Source organism: Lactuca sativa, chromosome 5 (genome assembly GCF_002870075.4).
Source record: "Lactuca sativa cultivar Salinas chromosome 5, Lsat_Salinas_v11, whole genome shotgun sequence".
NCBI lineage: Eukaryota > Viridiplantae > Streptophyta > Magnoliopsida > Asterales > Asteraceae > Lactuca > Lactuca sativa.
In genome coordinates, this window is record NC_056627.2 from 360362666 (window position 1) to 360386389 (window position 23724).

Below are 23724 nucleotides of genomic sequence, written 5' to 3' on the forward strand. Positions count from 1 at the left end.
CCGAGTAAGAAACCATGTTGTTTGATTATACATCTGACTCAATGTGCTGATTGATAAAAAATGACCATTTTCCTAATAGCTTTTGAATATAAGCATGACAACATTTTATTACTTTTTATATGCATGTTCCAATAACTCAAAACAAATGATATTTAATAATCATATAACATTCAGATGATACAAAATTATACACACATACAAATGGTATCACAATAAAAAAAACAATCGAAGCCATAACATTAGATGAAATAAAAACCGACAACTATTCTGCCGTAAATACATTCTATAACCACTCCACCAATCAGAAGTGAAAATCAATATAAATTCAGCCCTTCAAACATTCAATTATATAGAAGATATATCCATCCGATAATCACATAGCCATCCAACCATTCATATGACACAAACGACACATAAATATGATATAAAAATCACATGAGATAACAATCGAAAAAAAAATATTTAAAAGCCAAAAACATTAGATCATTTCAACAAAAATAAATAAATAAATACATAGTAGAAGCAATAACATTAGATAAAAACTATAACATGGAAATCGAGTGCAAAAAAGTGTCGGAAGAATGAAAAATCAAGTTGAAGGCTTTATTTCTTGACTCTTGAGACTTGATTTGGAAACATTGAGCTTCTTGCGACTTGAATCTTGAGGATTTGAAGTTTGTATAGCACAAGGTTGGCTAGAAGACTGAAGAGACGAGAACCCCTGACTAATTTTTAATCTTGGAGAAATAAACATGATTGTAGATTTAAGGCTTAGGATGATTGTAAAAGGTGAAGGGTGAAGAGTAAAGAATCGAAGAGTCGTGCTCTGTGAAATCAGCAAAATCAGTAAACATAACCATGAATTCGAAAATTCAAAACAGCAAAAGTTGAACTTTCAACAACATTCACCAAAAATCAAAACAACAATTGAAACGAGGAAGCAAAAATCGAAACAACTATTGCGGAAATCGATGTTGCTGGTCGATAATGGCTAAAATCGAAAGTATTATGAGACGAGGAAGTAGAAATCGAAAGTATTACCTGATGAGAAACATTCGATCGGTGCTTGCGGGTGACGTCGCTTGCTGGAAGAAAATAGTTGAAAGGGAGACGCTTCGTTAGGGCAAAGGCTATGTGTGGAATGTTTTCTTCCTTTCCCAGTCACTCGAATTTCATTTCCTTTCCCAATCAGATGTATCCTTTTGAGTCAGGACCTAAGAATAAAACTAAAACCTGAAATTGAAGATGAAATTGTAGAAAATGAAGGGGATATAGTGTGGTTTTCCGTTTCAGAGAGAAAACCTTAAGAATAAAAATAAAACCTGAAGTTCGAGAGTATGAAGACTTGTGTGGGATTTTTTGACACTGATTTCCAATTAAGCAACATAAAAAATCAGTGATGATTAGTTTCTCATCAATTTCTTGTTGATTTAGAAGCATACTAAGAAAAATCAATGACCAAATTTCATGAAACCAAATCAAAATATATAGAACAATCATTTAATTTGATGCCTCCATTAACGCCAAGCAAAAAATGGTGATAACGGGGCTGAAGAACGATCCGACTTTGAGACCAGCGTTTTTAGTTTTCTTGGTTTCCTCGCAAAAACAAAAACAACTGATATTATTATAGAGAAAAGAAGAGGCGACATTGATGGAATCAGAAGGTGACAATACCTGCAAATCAGAACCTAAAGACGAATAGGGTAGGTTTTCGTTTTAGGGTTTGATCATTCTCTTAGGAGGATTAAACCTTGGTTATTTAAAATTTGAAGTATGATTTGATTTCCTACGGACCAAGCTAAGATGCAGTCAACTCCATTTGCATCTCTGATTCAACTTCTCCTTCTTAGTCGTTGCTGCTAGGATTATAGAGAGAAACAGGGGAGATAAAGAAAGAATGAATATACTGATTTTTGTTGATTATATATTACCGATGTAGGGAGATTTGGGTCTGAATTTTGAATTTGATATGAAGGTGGAGCAGAGGAAATATAGGCGAGATTGAAGGTTCGAGATAGATTTCAAAGGTTAAATACGTAATTTAACTTTTATGTGAAATGGATGTAGGAGAAGCCGTATGGCATAAAGTTCTCTTTTATTAAGAGAGGTAGATTAAGGAGCTCTAACTGCCTCATTGTTTTTTTAAATTCATCTTTTATCTTTATCAATCCTCCAAACCTCTTCACAAAGATCATAGATGATGCTCCATTGAAGCCTTAAGTGTTTTGAGAAAGAGAACTCTTGTGCAATTAAAAACAGTTGATAAGTTACTTTTTTTTTTTGTAAGAAGAAACTAAAAACTATTGAAATAAAAAGGCATACAGTCACATTTTGGTGCAAGTGATGTCCAACACAAAACCTCTTCCAACCAGAAGAGGACCAGAATGAGTGCTCAAGATCCAACACAAAAGTAAAAGGTGAAATTATTAATTTATTGATTTTGTATAAGGAAGAAACAATTGATGTCTAAAAACTATAGAAATTACCACATTTTTAAGAGAGCATTCGAAGTTATTTCCTGAGGATGAAGGATTTCATATATCCATTCCAAATCAAATGCCTTAATTTGATCTCAAGTGTCAAGAACAATGGAGGGTAGACAACTACTTGAATGTTGACTTTTCAAACTTTGTGATAACAAATATATAGAAAAAGAAAAACATATTCAAAAAGGTAAAAGATAAATACAAAGTTAAGGGCTGTTTCTCTTTTACATACAGAGGTTAACAAGTTAAGCACTTAATCTGGAAAGCTATAGATTGTAGTTGTTCTTTCTTTTTTACTTATATTGGACAGGATGACTAAATGGGTTAAGCCAAAAAAAAACTACCTATTTGTACTTATTTTTCCTCCCAACTCCTCTCACGTTCAAATTGATAAATATTGTTGAAATTAATGAATATTGTGATTTTCTTTTAGAAATGTAGGGTAAAATGGTCATTTAGTCTCATTCTTTGTGAGTATTCACAAAAAAATATATACGAAACATTTTTTATGATGTTTTACTTGTGTATGATCTGGGTGGAGATAATATAATAGGACCATAATCTATATTCTTTTTGTACCTGAAAATGAAGAAAACAAGAACATATAAGAGGTTCAAACAGTTCACAGTTGCTAATTTTGTTAAAAAACCTTTCAGATACAACTTGACTTGAGCTGTTGAGCACTATGTCCCATTGGTTGCTTTTCAGGTTTTGAACTATATAGTGAAATCACTGGTTTCATTACCTTAAGAAGCAACTTTTACATGCATCTATGACTCCTTTCAATCTGTATTTTGGAGCTCACTCCACTTCCCCTATATATCATCAATAATCCAAATGAATACAACATACCATGATTCAACTTACTATTCATCTAACAACATGAAGTATTACAAGAATTATATTTTATGCTTAAACAAATAATGATAATCTGAGTATTAACAAAAAGATGAGATGATTACATCGGTAATATTCACCTTCTGAAGTTCATCACTATTCACTAGAGCCAAAATCAACATTAAAGAGTTGTATTGCCCTACAGAAATTGATAGCATCAAAATAATATATAAAAGGAAAAAGGCTCTTATTTCTTAACATGAATGGAAAAAATAATCAAAACATTAATAGTCTTAGACTTCAAGAACAGAATCATTACACTGCTATGAATACAGTGTCCGAAAAAGAGTTGAGAATTAAAAGATTGTTATCAAATAATTTTAGGAAATCATGATGAGAGAGAGAGAGAGAGAGCTGACATCAGACACCAACTTGAACATCCAAATTGAAAAAAATGTTTCATCAAATAGGAATGTGCTTCCCAAATTTCAACCAGAAACTCAAAAAAGGAAAAATTTCCAAGTGAATAAATCCAAAATGTTATAAAAGAAAAATGAAACTGTGTGAATATGGGATAGATAAGCATAAAAAAATTTAAAAAGAAAATATGATACCATGATGGACATGTTTAATGTTAAAGAAAGAAACATCACGAAGAGGGATCATGATCAAAAAGAAAAAAGAGAACAGAACATTTGTTCACATAAGACATGAAATAACTAAGGCATCAAAAGGAAGAGAAGATTAAAAAAAACATAACTTGATCAATCGACATGCTATTACTGATATTCAACAAATATTCATGAAAAACAGAGAATTGACACAATCACCCACTTGAACATCTCAACATTGAGCAAACATTTCATCAAAGTGGAAGGGGAGTCACGTGTTTGTGTTGTGCTCTCCATCGTTCAACAAGAAAGCCAAAAAAGGAAACACATATTAATGAATAAATCCAAAGTTTTATCAAACAAATGAAATTATATTAAATATGGGATAGATAAGCCATTTAAAGAAGATTAAGTTTGCATATAAATGTAAAAGCTGTAAAAATAGAAAGGGGGCGAACAAAGGACAAACCAGATAAACTGCAGATTAACACCAAGCATCGGTTGACAAGAACTTAAATATATGTGTATTTTTCTCCATTATAGCAACAGTAGAAAAACAAGATGATATTAAGATTCATACAAGAAAGTTAATAAAGTAAAAAGTTCATTCCACTGCTATCTTTTGTTTTTGTTTCAACAACCTATACAAATAAGGTTCCATTGTCACCAACAGATTGGTATCAACAGAGTTGAAGTTGTTGATTACAATAGCCGATTTAAAGGAAAGAAATAACTTCCAAGAAAGTAAATTATGCGGACAGATAAGAATATCCCAAAAAGAAGGACATTTATAATAAAAAACATGAATAACGAGGCCTCATGGCATAAAATGTAGAAAAAGTTAAAAGGATTAAGCAATAACCCTCACAATTTAATAAAATAAGAGGGAATAACTCAGAAAAACCCGTAACAGCTTCATTATCACAGGAAAGGAAGATTAAAAAAAAAAGTTTAAATGAATAAAATCAAAAGATCACTATGATTCACTGTGTTATGTATCTTCTTAGTTCTGAACAGTTCACCAAGAAAAACTTAAGCAGGAGCAGGATCAAGAATCAAACACGAAACAAAATAAACGATGCTTAGAATCACTCGGTTGTATCTTAGCACTGAATATAATTGATATGAATTCCAAAAAGAATGTGCCAACTTTGACCCTTATACCCCCAAAATGGGTTGAGTTGTGTTACGTAATATCACTGAAGAGAAATAAATGTGATATTAAGTGATACCAATATCCCCTTACATAAAAGTAACTTAGAATTGCTCATTTAAATAAAAACACACGTGTAGATGAAAAAACAAAAGATTCTAAGATTATCTCTGTTTGAAAATCCTAATTTTCAAGTAGTAAAAAATTGTATATAGCAAATGTTCAAAGATGAAAACCCTAACTTACATGTTTGTGCCCCCTTTCTATCATTTAAAACAAACAGAATATAGCAAATGTTCACAAAAAGCAGAGAAATTAATAAGACACCATATATGATATATATATGTGGGCATCAACATTCCTTTAGCTTGAAAACCACAGCAAAATACATTAAAACTTCAGCCAACAAAAAGAAAAGAATTATTTATAACAACTTCTAGCTTAAAATTTAAATTGCATAGCAAGAAACAAAAGTTAAAATAGTTTAAGCAAGATCAAGATCATATTAGTGTATAACTCGAATAAAAAACATAAACTGTATAGATCACATCAATATGTAGGTCTTACACATTCCTCTTTAAACTAAAATAGGCCTTGGTCATTCAAAAGAAAATAAGTAAAAAGTGTTGGATATAAAGAATAGACAGGAATATGAAAATAAGTAAAATGGTAAGGGTATAAGCTATAAAATAGAAAGGGCACGCATGAATATTAATAAGGGGTAAATAAGAGAATGGAGAAACCACAAAGCATTGGTTGACAAGAATTGACTTTCAGTAAACATATAAATTAGATGTTATTCGGATTCATTAGGAAAAGGCTAAGAATGGAAAAAGTCATTAACTAAACAAACATACCACAAGCATCTCAAGGCGATAGAAGAGCAGAATCATTACATTGCAATAAAGAAAAACATTGAGAAAGCACCTCAAATGGAAGAGAAGTCTCATGCTTGTGATCCCAACTTTCAAAAAAAATCTAGTGAATAAATCCAACAGATTTAAAAAAAAAAAAAATAGAAGAGCAGAACTGCAGAATCATTACACTGCAATAAAAGGATGGAAAATACATCATGTTAGAATATAGTGTTAGAAAAGAGTTAAGAATGGAAAAAAAATGTTATCAAATAATTTAAGGAAATCATGAGAGAGAGAGATGTTTTAAGGGTTAAAAAATGAAATAACATCATCAATCATGATAAAAAAAACACACACACACAACATAACATTTGTTCACATAATACATGAAATGAAGAAAACAAAAGGGAAGGAATCGGATCCCACTCAAGAGTGCTCCATTCCATTCCATCATGCAAAACAAACAGCTTCTTTGATTCCAGTGGAATTAACCATTACATTCCCTCCCCGATTCCTCAAACCAAACATTACCTTATTATTGATGCCTAACCTTTAGTGATACAAGAGAAATGGTTTAATAAAAAAAAGGTTGATGGAAAATGTTGGGGGCATGATGATGAAATCAATGGTTAAGAAACATGATGAAAAACAAAGAAACTCAAAGACACTAATTTTCAAGTAGGAAAGAATTATAGATTCACAGCAACAAACACTCAATAAGATAGAAATCCATTCATTCAAGAGGAATAGTCTCTCCAAAGAAGAACAAAGTTCTCTCATAAAAGTAATTAATTCTTAGCTACCTAAACAATAACCTCAAAATGGAAATAAATAAAAAAGACCTGGGACAAAGATAGTGCTCCTAACATAACAAAACGACCATAATACCAAAAGATCATTCTGCCCCTAAAGCCAAAAGATAATAGAATAACTCTAATAAAGCAAATCCCCACTACATGCAGCAGATGTAGAAATAAATTGAATGTTATTAAGATTCATAATTAACAAAAAAAGGTTACTGATGGACAAAGTCATTAACCAGAGGAAAAGATCCCAAGCATCACACGAGTTGACAACAACTGAAAAAGTCATTAACCAAAAGACCATTCTACCCCTAAAGCCAAAACATTTTGTTGCCACCATAGAAACTGTATGTAGAAAAAGAATGAGATGATCATAAGATTAATAATAATATACACTAGTATGAACCAAGAGTCTGAATAAACAGTTGCCAAGAACTAAATATGAGTAAACATAGAAAAAAAAACTGACATGATCATAAGAAGGATTGCATTATTCAAGATAAGTCGAATGTTTGTGCCCCCAAAATTTCATCAAAAGAAGGATTGCATTGTGATCAAAGGGGAGAGGAAAGAGCAAATATTTCTGAAGACTATATAGAAACGAAGACACTTATCAATATCATTAATTTAATATAAATAAATAAATAAATAATTGTCCCAATATTTCTGAAGAGATGTAAAGAGCTGTTTCGTTTTTTTCCCTAATAAGGTAAAGTGGCTAAATGGGTAAAGATATTTGCATACATAAGCTGTGTTTCTTGTTTAGACCAAATAAACCATCTAAAAAAAAGACTAAATGACTATTTTCCCTCATATTTCAAAAAATTAATACATATTCAACAATTGAACATTATTTTTCAATTTTAGCTTGGGAGGAGCTGAGAGGAAAAAAGAAAATATGTATAGTGTTGGTGTCTAATTAATACATTAAGTAATGGTTTGTGGACTTACCCTTTAAGTAATTCTGTCCAGATTAAGCTAAAAACATTAAGTAATGCTTAACCCATTAAGCTCATTAATTAAATAAAATAAAAAATTAGTAAATTATATAAGTTACTCTGGTGTCAGTTTATTTGTAACCCTAAATCAAAATACATGAAAACATTCATGCAATCAAATAAAATAAATTAAAACCTAAAAGTTGCAATCAATTTCTCAATGAATTAGCCTCAAAATCTCATATCATCAAAGAATATCCACATTGAGACTACTGATATTCAACAAACATTTATGAAAAAAAAGAGAGAAATGAAACAAGACACCAACTTAAACATTAAACAGTGAGCCAACATCTCATCAAAATAGAAGAGGAGTCACATGTTTGTGCTCCCCATCTTTCAACAAGAAAACATTTAAAGAAGATTAATTTTGCATATTAATGTAAAAGCTATAAAATAGAAAGGGGGTGAGAATAAGAATGTACAAACCACATAAACTTCATATTACCACCAAGCATCTGTTGACAAGAAGTGAATTTCAGTAAACATATGTGTATTTTTCTCCAATATAACAACTGTAGAAAAAAAAAAGAGAGAATATTAAAAAAGATCATGGATGATTCTAGATTGACAACTCGTTTTGAGAAAGAAGCCTGTTGTGCAATTAACAAAAGTTAATAAGTTACTTTTTTTTGTAAAAAGAAACTAATACCTATTGAAAGAAAATTGATATACAGTGACATATTGGTGCAAGGATGTCCAACCACAAGACAAACAGGATCAGTGTTCAACATCTATTAAAAAAGTAAAGGTGAAGGTGACATTATTAGTTTATTGATTTTGTAAATGGAAGAAACAATTGATGTCTAAAATTATATATAAATTACCACACAGTCCTCCTCGGTTTTAAGCCAGCATTCCAAGTCATTTCCTGAAGATGAAGGAATTCATATATCAAATGCCTTAATTTGATCTTAAGTGTCAAGAACAATGGAGTATAGACAAATACTTGAATGCTGACTTTTATATCTTTCTTCAGAACCTGGAGATAGCAAAATATAGAAAAAGAAAAAAAAAAGAAATATATATATATATATATATATATATATATATATATATATATATATATATATATATATATATATGAAGTTAAGGGCTGTTTCTTTTTGACATAATGAGGTTAATGAGTTAAAACACTTAATCTGGAAAGCTATAGATTGTTATTTCTTTTTGACTTATTTTGGACAGAATGACTAAATGGGTTAAGCCATCTATTTGCACTTTTTTTCCTCCCAACTCCTCTCACGTTCAAATTGATAAATATTGTTGAAATTAATGAATATTGTGAAGTTTTCTTTTAGAAATGTAGGGTAAATGGTCATTGAGTCTCATTCTTAGTGACTATTCACAAAAAGTATAAGAAACATTTTTTATGATGTTTTTTTTTACCTGTGTCTGATCTAAGTGGAGATAACAAGAACATATAAGAGGTTTAAAGAGTTGACAGTTGCTAATTTTGTTAGAATACCTTTCAGACATGAGGGATATAAAAGAAATGGTTTAAAATATTTAATTAAAAAAGGTTGATGGAAAATGTCAAAAATACCTGCCCATTGGTTGCTTTTCAGGTTTTGAAACAAAACTATATAGAGGCATGATGAAATCACTGCAGGTTTCACTACCTTAAGAAGCAACTTTTACATGCAGAGATACATCTATATATGACTCCTTTCAACCTGAATTTTGGAGACCATGCCATTTTCCCTGTATCAATAATCTAAATGAATACAAAATATTATTCACAAAAAGAGAGATGACTACTTCGGATATTTTGACCTTCTTAAGTCCACTAGAGCCAAAATCAACATTAGGAGTCATATATAGGTAGGGACCTACAAAATATGAGCATAATCAGTACAAAACAAAATATAAGAAGCATTTTTTTGTGAAGTTCTACCTGTGTCTGATATGTGTGGAGATAATATAATAGACCATAATCTATATTCTTTTTGTACCTAAAAGGATGAAAACAAAGAAAAACATATAAGAGGTTCAAAGAGTCCACAGTTGTTAATTTTGTTAGAATATAGAACACCTTTCAGACATGAGAAGAGTCCACAGTTGTTAATAAAGAAAAGGTTGGTGGAAAATGTCAAAATTAAATACATATCCATTGGCTGCTTTTCCGGTTTTGAACTCTAAAGGCATGATGAAATCAGTGGTTTCATTACCTTAAGACATGCATTTTCAACCATCTAAATGAATACAGCATACACTGATTCAACTTACTATTCATCTAACAAAATGAAGTATTAGATGAATTGTATTTTTTATGCTTAAACAACTAACGATAATCTGAGTATTAACAAAAAGAGGAGATGATTACATCACCTTCTTAAGTCCATCAAATCAACATTAAAGAGTTGTATGGCCCTACAGAAATTGATAGCATCAAAATAATATATAAAAGGAAAAAGGCTCTTATTTCTTAACATGAATGGAAACAATAATCAAAACATTAATAGCTTTAGCTTTCAAGAACAGAATCATTACACTACATTAAAAGGATGGGATACCTTTAGTGCCATTACATTACTACGAATAAAGTGTCCGAAAAAAGAGTTGAGAATTAAAAAAATGTTATCAAATAATCTAAGGAAGTCATGATATATAGCACATTGAAAGAATGTTTCATCACACAGGAAGAGAAGTCAAAAAAGGAAAAACTTCCTGGTGAATAAATCCAAAATGTTATTAAAAAAAAATCATGTGAATATGGGATAGATAAGCACAAACCATTTAAAAAAGAAAATATGATCCCTTGATGGACATGTTTAATGGTTAAAAGAAACATCACAAAGAGGCTTATCTTATACATACAATGATAGTCAGTCAATATACAAGCACATCATGATTCATGAATCATGCCAACTAAGAAATAAGCATCCCATCATCATCAAAAAAAGAAAACAGAGAACAAAACATTTGATCAGATAAGACATCAAATAACCAAGGCATCAAAAGGAAGAGCATAAAAAAATCACATTAAGACCATTATAGAAAGGAAGATACTTCAATAAAGAACATGATCAATCAACAGGCCATTACTGATATTCAACAAATATTTATAAAAAAAACAGAGGATTGACACAAATACACCCCCACTTGAACATCTTGATAAGGAAAAACTTAATGTTGTAACAAAAAGAAAACATAAAAGCACAATGCTATAAATGGATTGATTTTTCAAAGTTAAATGTGCTTGTAATAAGAAAATTGATAGTACAATGCAATAACTGGTATTTTTATTTATTTTTTCTATGTAAAATGCCTTGATTGGATAAAAAGTTGATTGATTTATTTTCAAAATGCCTTGATAAGAAAAAACTTGAAAGATACAATGTTGTAACAGAAATAAAGGTGAAAAGTGCAATGCTTATATGGGTTGATGTTTCAAAGTAAAAAAAGTTACAAATGCAGTAGAACAAAACATACCTGGATTAAGAACTGAAAGTATTTTGCTATTTTTCACTACATTTGGAATAACAGCAGAACATACCCAACACAGATTATAATTTCTCTGAATTCCAAAAAGAATGTGCCAAATTTGACCCATATACCCAAAACAGGTCGACTTGGGTTATGTTATATCATTGAAAAGAACTAAATGTGTTATTAAGTGATAGCAATATACCGTTACATGAAAAAAAACAAACAAAAAATTATATTTATATGGGACATATAATTATAATGAAATAAATGTGATAATGATACAAAAGAAAACACAGAACATAAAATTTGTTCACACAATACATGAAAAATAAGCAAGTCATCATGATCAATAAAAGATAAAAACAAACTTAAACTACCACATAAAGACCATTATAGAAACAAAGATAAATTCAAAATCATCATCATTACTTTGAAAAATCTACCTATTTATTTATAACAAGAGAAACTAAATATCCTCCTACCTTTTCTTCTTACCCAAATAAAATGGTGACAAGTATTTTAAGATATTTGTCATCATTTCATATGGGTAGGAAGATAAGTAGGATGATGTTTAATTCCTTTTATAACAAACAATGTCATTGAAATACGAATCGTAAAATTTTCAAAGTTTAATGTGCTACCTAATAAGAAAAAATAAAAGTAGAGTGGTATGATTGGCTAGGTTTTTTCAAAGTACAACACCTTAAGAAGAAAAAAAAAGAATAAAAGTAGAATGTTGCAAGTAGAAAAAAAAAAAAGAATATAGGCATATAGCAGTAAGAAGGTCACCTAGCAAGTAGTTTGAGTTTGAACCACATCTTGTGTCTCAATAAACACCTTTTTTACATAGTAGCATAAGTTGAAGTCACACTCAAAACAAATATGTTTCATACTTTTTTCCACCTTAAAGATCCAACTGTTGTTGACTATATATAACCAAACAATTTCATCAGGAACTACTCACAGCATCTCCAACAAAAGCAAGCCTTCCATAGTTTCTTTCAATATCAAACTACAATCTACATGCTAATTGAAACAAAATTATATTAAATTTTTTAAAGAAGATTAATTTTGCATATAAATGTAATAGCTATAGAATAGAAATGGGGTGAATAAGAATGGACATTTTTCTCCATTATAGAAACTGTAGATAAAACGAAAAGATTGTGATTGTTATCAACAGAGTTTAAATTCTTGATTAAAATAATAGATTAAAAAGAAAGAAAGAAGTTCCAAGAAAGTAAATCCGTTGGACAAATAAGAAAGCCAAAATAACTGCAATTTAATAAAAACCAGGAGAATCTAAAAAAAAAACTAATTTAACTGTTTGTGCCCCCTAAAATGTTATCATTTGAAACAAACAGAATATAGCAAATGTTCACAAAAGTCAGAAAAACTAATAAAACACCTTACTTATAATCCCTTTATTTTGAAAACCACAACAAAATACATTAAACAAAATAAAAATAAATAAAACAACTTCTAGCTCAAAATTAAAAAATTGCATAACAAGAAACAAAAGTTAGAATAGTTTAAGCAAGATCATATTAATGCATAACTCGTGTACAAAACATAAGTAAGACAGAGGACATCAGTTTGTAGGTCTTTTGTAAAAACATAATATATATTAAGTACCATGGAATCTTAAAATAAATTTATAATCAAGACAGTTATTTTCATGACTTTATACTAACCTTGTTGCATCAACCAAGGCTGTTCTTATGACTTTCAAAGGGTCAATGGTTCCATTTTTCACCATATTCACCTGCAAATAAATAAACTTCAGTAAAATTACTCAATTCCAACTATTTAGATGCATAAAGAGGAGCAACACTATTCCTTCTTCAACAACTACCTTTTTGGCATTTAAAATCTTCCTTTTTGCCTAATTCAGTGTCACTACCAATCTGAAACATAGTTACAAAAATTTTCATTATTTTAAAGAGTAAAAAGAAACTTTTTTTTTAGGATGAAAGATGTCAAAAGGACAGACCTTTAGTACAGCAATACCATCAGAATATGAGGTTAAGGGGGGAGTGGTATGAGAGTTATATGCATTGGAAGGTGATGAGGTGGAGTTGTAAGTTTTTTTTGTAAGGTTGTATGCATTGGAGAATTGAAAGATGAAGTTGTATAAGAGTGGAATGATGACATGGAAATCTTTACAACTCTTATAAACTTGTATGCACTGGAGATGCTCATGTGTACAGCAAAAAGAATCATGTTATAGAATTGGGATTTGATCCATGTGAAAAAGATAATCTGATCCCATGATGGACATGTTTAATGGTTAAAATAAACATCACAAAGAGGCCTATGTTATGTTATACACATCATGAATCATGCCAACTAAGAAATAACCACCGCATCACGATCAAAATGAAAACAGAGAACAGAACACATTTCTTCACAAAAGACATGAAATAACCAAGGCATCAAAAGGAAGAGAAGATTGAAAAAACGTAACTTAAACCATCACATAAAGGCCATTATAGAAAGTAAGATACCTCAATAAAGAGCATGATGAATCGAATATAAAAAACAATTACAAATAAATCGACTATGAAGAATATGATGAAAAACAAGAAACTCGAAGACCCTAATTTTCAAGTAGGAAATAATTATATAAGGAACCTCTGGCATTCAAAAATCAAAACCCTTTGAAAAATTCAATCAAATAAGAATTGAGAACAAGATAATCGATAGATGATAAAACAAAATATGAAAAACACAGATATGGTTAAAGAGACATTTCTTGGGCTAGCTTCCTAATGAACAAATCCAAAAAGTTATTAAACAAATGAAAATATATTAATATGGGATAGACAAGCCATTTAAAGAAGATTAATTTTGCGGAAAAAAAGGGTAAAAGTTATAAAATAGAAAGGATGCACATGAATATGAATAAAGGGGGTAAATAAGAATGGAGAAACCAGAGAAACTGCAATTTACCAGCATGCATCGGTTGACAAGAACTGAATTTTAGTATGCATATATGTATTTCCTCCACTATAGCAACTGTATAGATAAAAATTAGATGTTATTAATGAAAAGGTTACTAATGGAAAAAGTCATTAACTAAAGAAACATACCACATGCATCTCGATCGAGAGAGAGAGAGAGAGAGAGAGAGAGAGAGAGAGAAAGACACTTGTTAGTGAATAAATCCAACACATTTTAAAAAATGAAAATATGTGACCATGGGATAGATAAGCCAATTTAAAAAATAATCTGATCCCATAATGGACATGTTTAAGGGTTAAAGGGGAATATCACAAAGAGACCGATAAATGATACTCAATATACAAACACATCTTGAATCATTCCATCTAGGAAATAACCATTGCATCATGATCAAAAAGAAAACACACAACATAATATTTATTCACATGATACATGAAATGAAGAAAATAAGACTGCTAACAAAGGGGAAGGAAAAGGAATCACATTCCCCTCAAGAGGGTTCCATTCCATTCCATCAGGCAAAACAAACAGCTTCTTTCCTTCCAATGGAACTAACCATTACATTCCCTCAAACCAAACACACACTACCTGACTATTGATACCTAACCTTTACTAAAACACCATCATATCGAGGAGCCTACAGATAATATACAACAACCTAAAAAGAATTTCAAGAATTTTTCATACTCACATCAACTCCTACATTATTGTACAAACAATAGAAACTCAGAACTTACACACTACATAGATATTTGCAAGTTAAAATTAATTAATAATTAAGGACCTCTAACTACCTCATTGCTTTTTAAAATTCATCTTTACAAAGATCATAGATGATGCTCCATTGAAGCCTTAAGTGCTTTGAGAAAGAGGACTGTTGTGCAATTAAAAACAGTTGATAAGTTACTTTTGTTTTTTTTTTTTTTTTGTAAAAAGAAACTAAAAACTATTGAAATAAAAAGGCATACAGCCACATTTTGGTGCAAGTGATGTCCAACACAAAAACTGTTCAAGATCTAACAAAAAAGTAAAAGGTGAAATTATTAATTTATTGATTTTGTATAAGGAGGAAACAGATGATGTCTAAAAATTATAGAAATTACCACATAGTCCCCGGTTTTAAGCGAGCATTCGAATTTATTTCCACATCAAATGACTTAATTTGATCTGAAGTGTCAAGAACAATGGAGGGTAGACAAGTACTTGAATGTTGACTTTTCAAACCTCGTGAGCCCCACATAAACCTAGAGATAGCAAAATATAGAAAAAGAAAAAACATATTCAAAAAGGAAAAAGATAAATATAAAGTTAAGGGCTGTTTCTCTTTCACATACAGAGGTTAACGAGTTAAGCACTTAATCTGGAAAGCTATAGATTGTAATTGTTGTTTCTTTTTGACTTATTTTGGACAGAATGACTAAATGGGTTAAGCCATCTATTTGCACTTTTTTTTCCTCCCAACTCTTCTCACATTCAAATTAATAAATATTGTTGAAATTAATGAATATTGTGAAGTTTTCTTTTAGAAATGTAGGGTGAATGGTCATTGAGTCTCATTCTTTGTGACTATTCACAAAAAGTATAAGAAACATTTTTTATGATGTTTTTTTTTACCTGTGTCTGATCTAAGTGGAGATAATACAATAGACCATAATCTATTTTCTTTTTGTACCTGAAAATGAAGAAAACAAGAACATAATCTATTTTCTTTATGTCCCATTGGTTGCTTTTCAGGTTTTGAACTATATGATGAAATCACTGGTTTCATTACCTTAAGAAGCAACTTTTACATGCAGAGATGACTCCTTTCAATCTGTATTTTGGAGCTCACTCCATTTCCCCTATATATCATCAATAATCCAAATGAATACGACATACCATGATTCAACTTACTATTCATCTAACAAAAAGATGAAGTATTAGATGAATTATATTTTATGCTTAAACAGCTTACGATAATCTGAGTATTATTCACAAAAAGATGAGTTGACTACCTTGGTTATTTTGACCTTCTGAAGTCCATCACTATTCACTAGAGCCAAAATCAACATTAAAGAGTTGTATGGCCCTACAGAAATTGATAGCATCAAAATAATATATAAAAGGAAAAAGGCTCTTATTTCAAGAACAGAACAATTGTTCACATAAGACATGAAATAACTAAGGCATCAAAAGGAAGAGAAGATTAAAAAAACATAATCATAGAAAGACCATTATAGAAAGGAAGATACTTCAATAAAGAGCATGATCAAACAACAGGCCATTACTGATATTCAACAAACATTTATGAAAAAACAGAGAATTGAGACAAATACCCACTCGAACATCAACATTCAGCAAACATCTCATCAAACAAATAAACTATATTAATATGGGATGGATAAACCCTTTAGAAAAGATTAATTTTGCATAGAAATGTAAAAGTTATAGAATAGAAAGGGGTGAACAAAGGACAAACCAGATAAACTGCAGATTAACACCAAGCATCTGTTTTTGCTTCAACAACCTAAAAAAGGCTCCATTGTCACCAAAAGATTGTTATCAACTCTTGATTACAATAATAGATTAAAAAGAAAGAAAATACGTTCCAAGAAAACCTAACTTTTATCTTCAAATAAGAAGGCAAAGTATAAAAGCATGAATATACTAACTGCATATAGCTCATCCACAAAAACATAAATTAAGGGAAAAAAGAACAATTCCATCATTGTATTTGTGCCTATCATTCAAGAGAAGTAAAAGTAATGCTATAAACGGGTTGATTTTTCAAGGGGAAATGAGCTCATAATAAGAAAACTTAATTGGTAGATTTGTCAACATAAAATGCCTTGATGATAAAAAAAAATTTGAAACTTACAATGTTGTAACAAAAAGAAAACTTATAATGCAATGTTATAATTTGGTTGATTTTTAAAATGGTAATGTGCTTATAATAAGAAATCTGAGAGTATAATCCTATAACTTATAAACTTTTTAAAGTGAAATGCTTTGATAAGAAAAAACTAACACATCTTTCATTTTGTATCTTCTTTGTTCTAAATGACTGATGAAGATAATGAACTTAAGAGCAGGATCAATCAACTATCAAAAACACTTACAAATAAATAAAACCAAAAGATTTTAAAATTATCTATGTATAAAATGAACATGATGAAAAATATGATATTGATAAGCAAGAAACTCAAAGACCCTAATTTTCAAATAGGAAAGAAACTATAGAAGGAACCACCCCTGTCATTCAAAATTTTGAAAAAAAAAACATTCAAGAAGAATCAAGAACAAGATAAGGGACATATGATAAAACAAAATATGAAAATCAGACATGGTTGAAGAGACATTTCTTGGACTTGCTTCCTGATAAACAAATCTAAAAAGTTATAAAACAGATGAAAATATATTTATATGGGATAGATAATCCATTTAGATAAAATTAATTTCATCAAGAAGAAAATGTAAATAATGTTGAAATTAATGAATATTTTGAAATTTTCTTATAGAAATGTAGGGTAAAATGGTCATTTAATCTGTTTGGAGATGATACAAATACAATGAACCATAATCTACATTCTTTTTGTACCTTCAAGGAAGAAGAGAAATGGTTTAAGATATTTAATAAAAAAATGTTGATGGAAAATGTCAATAATATCTGCCCATTGGTTTTGAAGTCTAAAAAGGCATGATGAAATCACTAGCTAGTTTCATTACCTTACTTAAGAAGCAACTTACTTTTACATGCATCTATGACTCCGCCATTTCCCTAACAAAATGAAGTATTAGATTTAGATTAATTATAATTTATGATTAAACAACTAATTATAATCCGATTATTCACAAAAAGATGAGATGACAACCTCGGTTTATTTTCACCTTTTTAATAAGTCCATCATCACTAGGGCCAAAATCAACATTAGCAATTGATAGCATCAAAATATGAGCATAATCAGTACAAAATGTATAAAAGGGGATAAGTTAATCCAATTAAAGAAGATCAATTTTACGAAGAAAAAAAGGGTAAAAACTATAAAATAGATAAGCCGTTTAAAAAAATCGGATCTCATAGTGAACATGTTCTATGCACAATGATAGTTAGTCAATATATAGACACATCTTGAATAATCCCAAGTAAGAAATAACAATCGCATCATGATCAAAAAGAGGACTGTTGTGCAATTAAAAACAGTTGATAAGTTACTTTTTATTTTTGTAAGAAGAAACTAAAAACTATTAAAATAAAAAGGCATACATTCCAACCACAAGATGAGCAGGATAAGTGGTCAAGATCTAACAAAAAAGATAAAGGTTAGGTGAAATTATTAATTTATTGATTTTGTAAAACGAAGAAAAAATTGATGTCTGAAAATATATAAACCACCACATCAAATGCCTTATATTTGATCTCAAGCCTCAAGAAGAATATAAGGTAGACAAATACTTGAATGTTGACTTCACAACCTGAAGATAGCAAAATATAGAAAAAAGATAAAACATATTCAAAAAGGAAAAGATAAACATATATTTAGTCTCATTCTTTGTGAGTATTTAAATAAAAGGATAAGAGACATTTTTTTATGATGTTTTTTTTACCTGTGTCTGATCTAAGTGGAGATAATACAATAGACCATAATCTTCTATATTCTTTTTGTAGCTAAAAGGAAAAAAAACAAGAAGAACATATAAGAGTTTCAAGGAGTTGACATACCATGATTCAACTTACTAATCATCTAACAAAATGAAGTATTGGATGAATTGCATTTTTTGCTTAAACAACTAATGATAATCTGAGTATTCACAAAAAGATGAGCTGACTACCTTGGTTATTTTCACCTTCTTAAGTCCAGTTAAAAAATTAAATCTGATCCCTTGATGACATGTTTAATGGTTAAAAGAAATATCACAAAGAGGCCTATCTTATACATACAATGATAGTCAGTCAATATACAAGCACACCATTATTCATGAATCATGCCAACTAAGAAATAAGCATCCCATCATCATCAAAAAGAAAACAGAGAACATAACATTTGATCACATAAGACATGAAATAATAACCAAGGCATCAAAAGGAAGAGAAGATTAAAAAAAAAACATAATCATAAAGACCATTATAGAAAGGAAGATACTTCAATAAAGAGCATGATCAATCAACAAGCCATTACTGATACACCCCCACTTGAACATCAACATTGAGCAAACATCTCATCAAAATGAAATTATATTAATGATAAGCCATTTGAAGAATATTAATTTTTCATATAGATGTAAAAGCTATAAAATAAAAAGGGGGTCACAAACCAGATAGACTGCATATTACCACCAAGCATCTGTTGACATGAACTGAACTTCAGTAAAAATGTGTGTATTTTCCTCCATTAAAGCAACTGTAGAAAAAACGAATGACATTAAGATTCATGCAAGAAAGTTAATAAGAAAAAAGTTCATTACACTGCTATCTTTTGTTTTTACTTCAGCAACCTAAAATAGGTCCATTGTCACTAAAAGATTGTTATCAACAGAGTTGAAATTCTGTTGATTACGATAACAGATTAAAAAAGAAAGAAAGAAGTTCCAAGAAAGTAAATAATGTGGACAGATAAGAAAACTGAACTTTAATATCCAAATAAGAAGGCGATGAGGCCTTATTGCATAAAACGTAAAAAAAAGTTATAGGGATAAACCCAAAAAAATTTAATAACATAAGAAGGAATAACTCAGAAAAACTCGTAAAGTAAACAGCTTCATTATCACAGGAAAGGAACATAAAAAAAGAAGTTTGAATGAATAAAATCAAAAGTCTGTATCTTCATAGTTCAAAATAAATAGTTGAACAAGAAAGTCGAGCAATAAACTTAAGCAGGATCAAGAACGTGATTAATGGACTAGTCAAAATAACTGCAATTTGATAAAACCAAAAGATTCGAAGATTATCTCTGTTCTAAAAGAAGAACAGGATGAAAAACAAGAAACTTATAATCAAGAATTCGAAAACCCTAATTTTGAAGTAGGAAACTTTTGTATAAGGAACCTTTGCCTTTCAAAACTGAAAACCAAGAAACTCAAAAACCCTAATTTTAAAGTAGAAAAAAAATGAAAAGCGTTCGAAAAGATCTATCAAAGAAGAATCAAGAAGAAGACAAGTGACAGAGGAAAAACCAAAATATGGAAAACACAGACGTGGGTTGAAGAGACGTTTCATGTTGTTGGAGAAGAACGAAGGGAGTGCAGATTGATGTGGTGGTCGTGATATTTGTAGGTTTCTGAGGACGGTTTACGTGCCCAACGCAACGGTAACATATTTTATTTCCTTAATTATTCCGTCTATAGATTCTTTTTTTTAAAAGGTTTTTTTAAGCTTTTACAGGGTGCTTTTTATATTTTTAGACTGATAAAGAAAATAACATTGTTATTTTTTGGTTTAATCGTTTAAGTTTAAATTGTATTAAAAAATTATTTATTTTTTAATCAAATTTTTATCAGGATCTGTAAATTCAAGTCAATCAAATTTTTATCAGGATCTGTAAATTCAAGTCAAATATGTTAATTTTAAATTATTGTCAAAATATAGTATGTTCAAATTAAAAAAAAAATGTTGTTGAATGTAGCATTTTTGTTGATTTTTTTGAATGGCGTATTTGTTCTCACGAATTTGACTACTTTGAGAAGGTGAGTTTTTACGAATGATTTTTAGTTTTTGAAAAACTGAAGTTTTACGTTTTAAGGGTGGTTTTGTTTTTATGGAAAAAACCGACAGAAAACGGAACCAAAGTGATCCCTTTAAAAGTTTAATATTTTTTAGACTAAATTATCAAAATGATCCATATATTTGTATGAACGTTACATTCCTAAAAAAAATAGTTGGGTTTTTCAACACAAACAGAAAACAAAATTGAATAGTTTCAAACCAAATAAACTAAAACCAAACCACAAAAACCGAAAACCGAATGGTTTGCCAACCCAAAAAAACTTAAACTAAATCATAAAAACTGAAATCAGAACCGACCGGACATCGGAACCCAGAACCGACCGCAACGGGTCAACAATCCCCGACTATCCTACACAAATTGGGTGATCTCGCCTCTAATCCTCTCAAGCTTCCAGTTCTCCTGCCGTACGCCCTCAGCCTGAGCTTACCTGATCAAGCTCACAAGTGGAGAATCCAATGATATCCTCATACATGTCGCTGGAGTAGAAGATCCAACAGTCTTGCGGCTCATGGCGTCTGCCACTACATTCGCTTTACCCAGATGGTAAAGGATCTCGCAGTTGTAATTCTTGACTACGTCTAGCCACCTGCACTGCCTCATGTTCAAGTTCAGTTGATCCATGATGTGTCACAAACTCTTGTGGTCCGTGTATATGGTACAACAGACCCCGTACAGATAATGTCTCCAAATCTTGAGAGCAGATACCACCGCTCCCAACTCCAAATTGTTCTTAGGGTATCTCGTCTCATGCGGCTTCAACTGCCGCGATGCGTAGGTTATCACTCGTCCTCTCTGCTTGAGGATCGCTCCCAGTCTCGTGATGGATGCATCACAGAACACTTCAAAATCCACAACTCCCTCCGGGACAGTCAAGACTGGAGCCTCGCAAAGTCATTGTCTGAGGGTCTCAAATGCGGTCTACTACTCAGGGCCCCACCGGAAATCCACTCCCTTCCTTGTCAGACGAGTGAGAGGTACTGTAATCTTGGAGAAATCATGTATGAATCTCCAAGTTGGAGCCTGGAGCCAAAGCCCCTTAACTTACTTAGAGTGCGGCTGGGTTTAGCAGATGGTCCCCCTAACTAGGTAGTACCTTGCCAATCCCAAGAAGCTCTTGATATCCGAGGGAGATTTCGGAACCTCCCGCTGCATGACCACCTTGATCTTGGCCGAATCGACCAAAATCCCTTCCTGGTTAACGAGATGTCCATGGAACTGAACCTCTCGTAACCAAAACTCACATTTCGAGAACTTGGCATACAACTGCTCTCGTCTCAGAACTCCCAGTAGCTCCTGAAGATGCTCCTCGTGCTGCTCTCTCGTCTTGGAGTACACCAAGATGTCATCTATAAACACAATGACTGAGCGATTGAGCATCGGTCTGTACACCTGATTCATCAGGTCCATAAATATAGTTGGCGCGTTGGTGAGAAACGGCATCACCATGAACTCGTAGTGTCCATAATGAGTCCAGAACGCGGTCTTCTCCACGTGCTCCTCTCGTACCCGGACCTCAAATCTATCTTGAAGAACCAAGATACTCCCTGCAACTGATCGAAAATATCATCTATCCTCGGGAGTGGGTAACGATTCTTCACCATACTCATCTGACCAATGACCTCGGGTGGTATTGATCCATCCTGATCACCCTCTCCTGATCCCGATCCCGAATCGGATCCTACCCCGAGACGTCTCGTTATCGCCATACTGAAAATACACCACAATAATATTAGGCATTCCTCATAATAATCCCAAGAACTAGCTCCCAACAAACCCTAGGGGGTGTGACTTCCCTGATACGCGTATGGGTCTTGTGCTTTCAGTAGTACGGGCCCATACTACCTTCCATACCTACCGATATTTTTGCATCGAGTATCACCACAACACCCTAACAATAGCATATACATAACGAACACTCGATCCCCACTCCTAGAGGAGCACCACTACCCCATAACCGACCTACCGGTCTCACGCAACCCTCCCATCCATGAAACTTCCACCAACCCTACAACACTAGTGTATGCTAGTCATACATAACGTTGGACCCTATAGACTTTTGAATATCCAATCCTACCCTAAGCTCCCAATCATACAGGAACAGAACATAAGGCCAAATCAAATATTCTCAGGCTATAAGATCTTAATTATGTATAACCATGATGCATACACTAAATAACTACAGTAATGATGTCAATTTCATACAAAGGAAACCCTAGGCTAACAGGCATCATATAATCAAGCAATTCTATCATGCAATTCCTCAAGATCCCTAGCCTAGTACTAGCATGTTGATCTAACATATCACATAATCAAACAACTTGTATGGTATTTTGGGGTCTACTTACTGGCTCCGGCCGATCGTACCCTCTGCGTCCTCCTTTACTTATTTTGAAAACCTTTTGAAAACTATTTTCGAAAATCTCTCCTTGATTTGAGACTAGATTCACATGAATGTTCCTCCGATTCACTCAAACCAAAGCTCTGATACCAACTTGTAACGACCACAAAATTCGAGCCAAATTAAAACTTTTTAATTCATTCAAAAACCATTAAGTTCATACATTTGTTTTCAAAATGGTTTAAACATCAGAGTATTCCCCATAATCATATCACATAAATCATAAAACATGAGGAGCGGTACGATCACGCCTTCGCCTTGCCACGATCTCCTGAAGTACCTGAAATAAAACACTGAACTGTAAGCCCGAAAGCTTAGTGAGTTACCCCCCAAAATACCAACCACATATAACCATACTCATATCATATCACAATACAGAATAACCATGCACATCGGGTCTACTGTGTGACTGGGCCGCCCGCACCGGGCCTTCATTCCACCTGGTTCACCCTTCGAGTCTAGCCATGTACATCGAGTCTAC

The 23724-nt window shown here is 31.6% G+C and overlaps 1 long non-coding RNA gene across 32 annotated transcripts; it reads right to left on the reverse strand.

The window, feature by feature from the left end:
* Window positions 1–420: 420 nt before the first annotated feature.
* Window positions 421–20446, reverse strand: LOC111902485 (uncharacterized). 32 transcript variants are annotated; one of them, XR_008223846.1, is made up of 25 exons: window positions 20316–20446; window positions 19437–19522; window positions 18729–18789; window positions 17996–18033; window positions 17871–17901; window positions 16603–16650; window positions 16139–16212; window positions 15916–15985; window positions 15759–15816; window positions 15248–15388; window positions 14133–14198; window positions 13036–13087; window positions 12875–12945; window positions 11970–12206; window positions 9646–10121; window positions 9525–9580; window positions 9295–9452; window positions 8698–8730; window positions 8576–8619; window positions 8401–8482; window positions 8178–8263; window positions 3452–3525; window positions 3235–3304; window positions 1042–3068; window positions 421–826 (listed from the first exon to the last, which is right to left on the reverse strand). It is a non-coding gene; the product is annotated as an uncharacterized LOC111902485 (long non-coding RNA). The 32 variants fall into 32 exon arrangements; XR_008223841.1 differs by having other exon boundaries at window positions 17850–17901; XR_008223838.1 differs by having other exon boundaries at window positions 17996–18596.
* Window positions 20447–23724: the final 3278 nt, after the last annotated feature.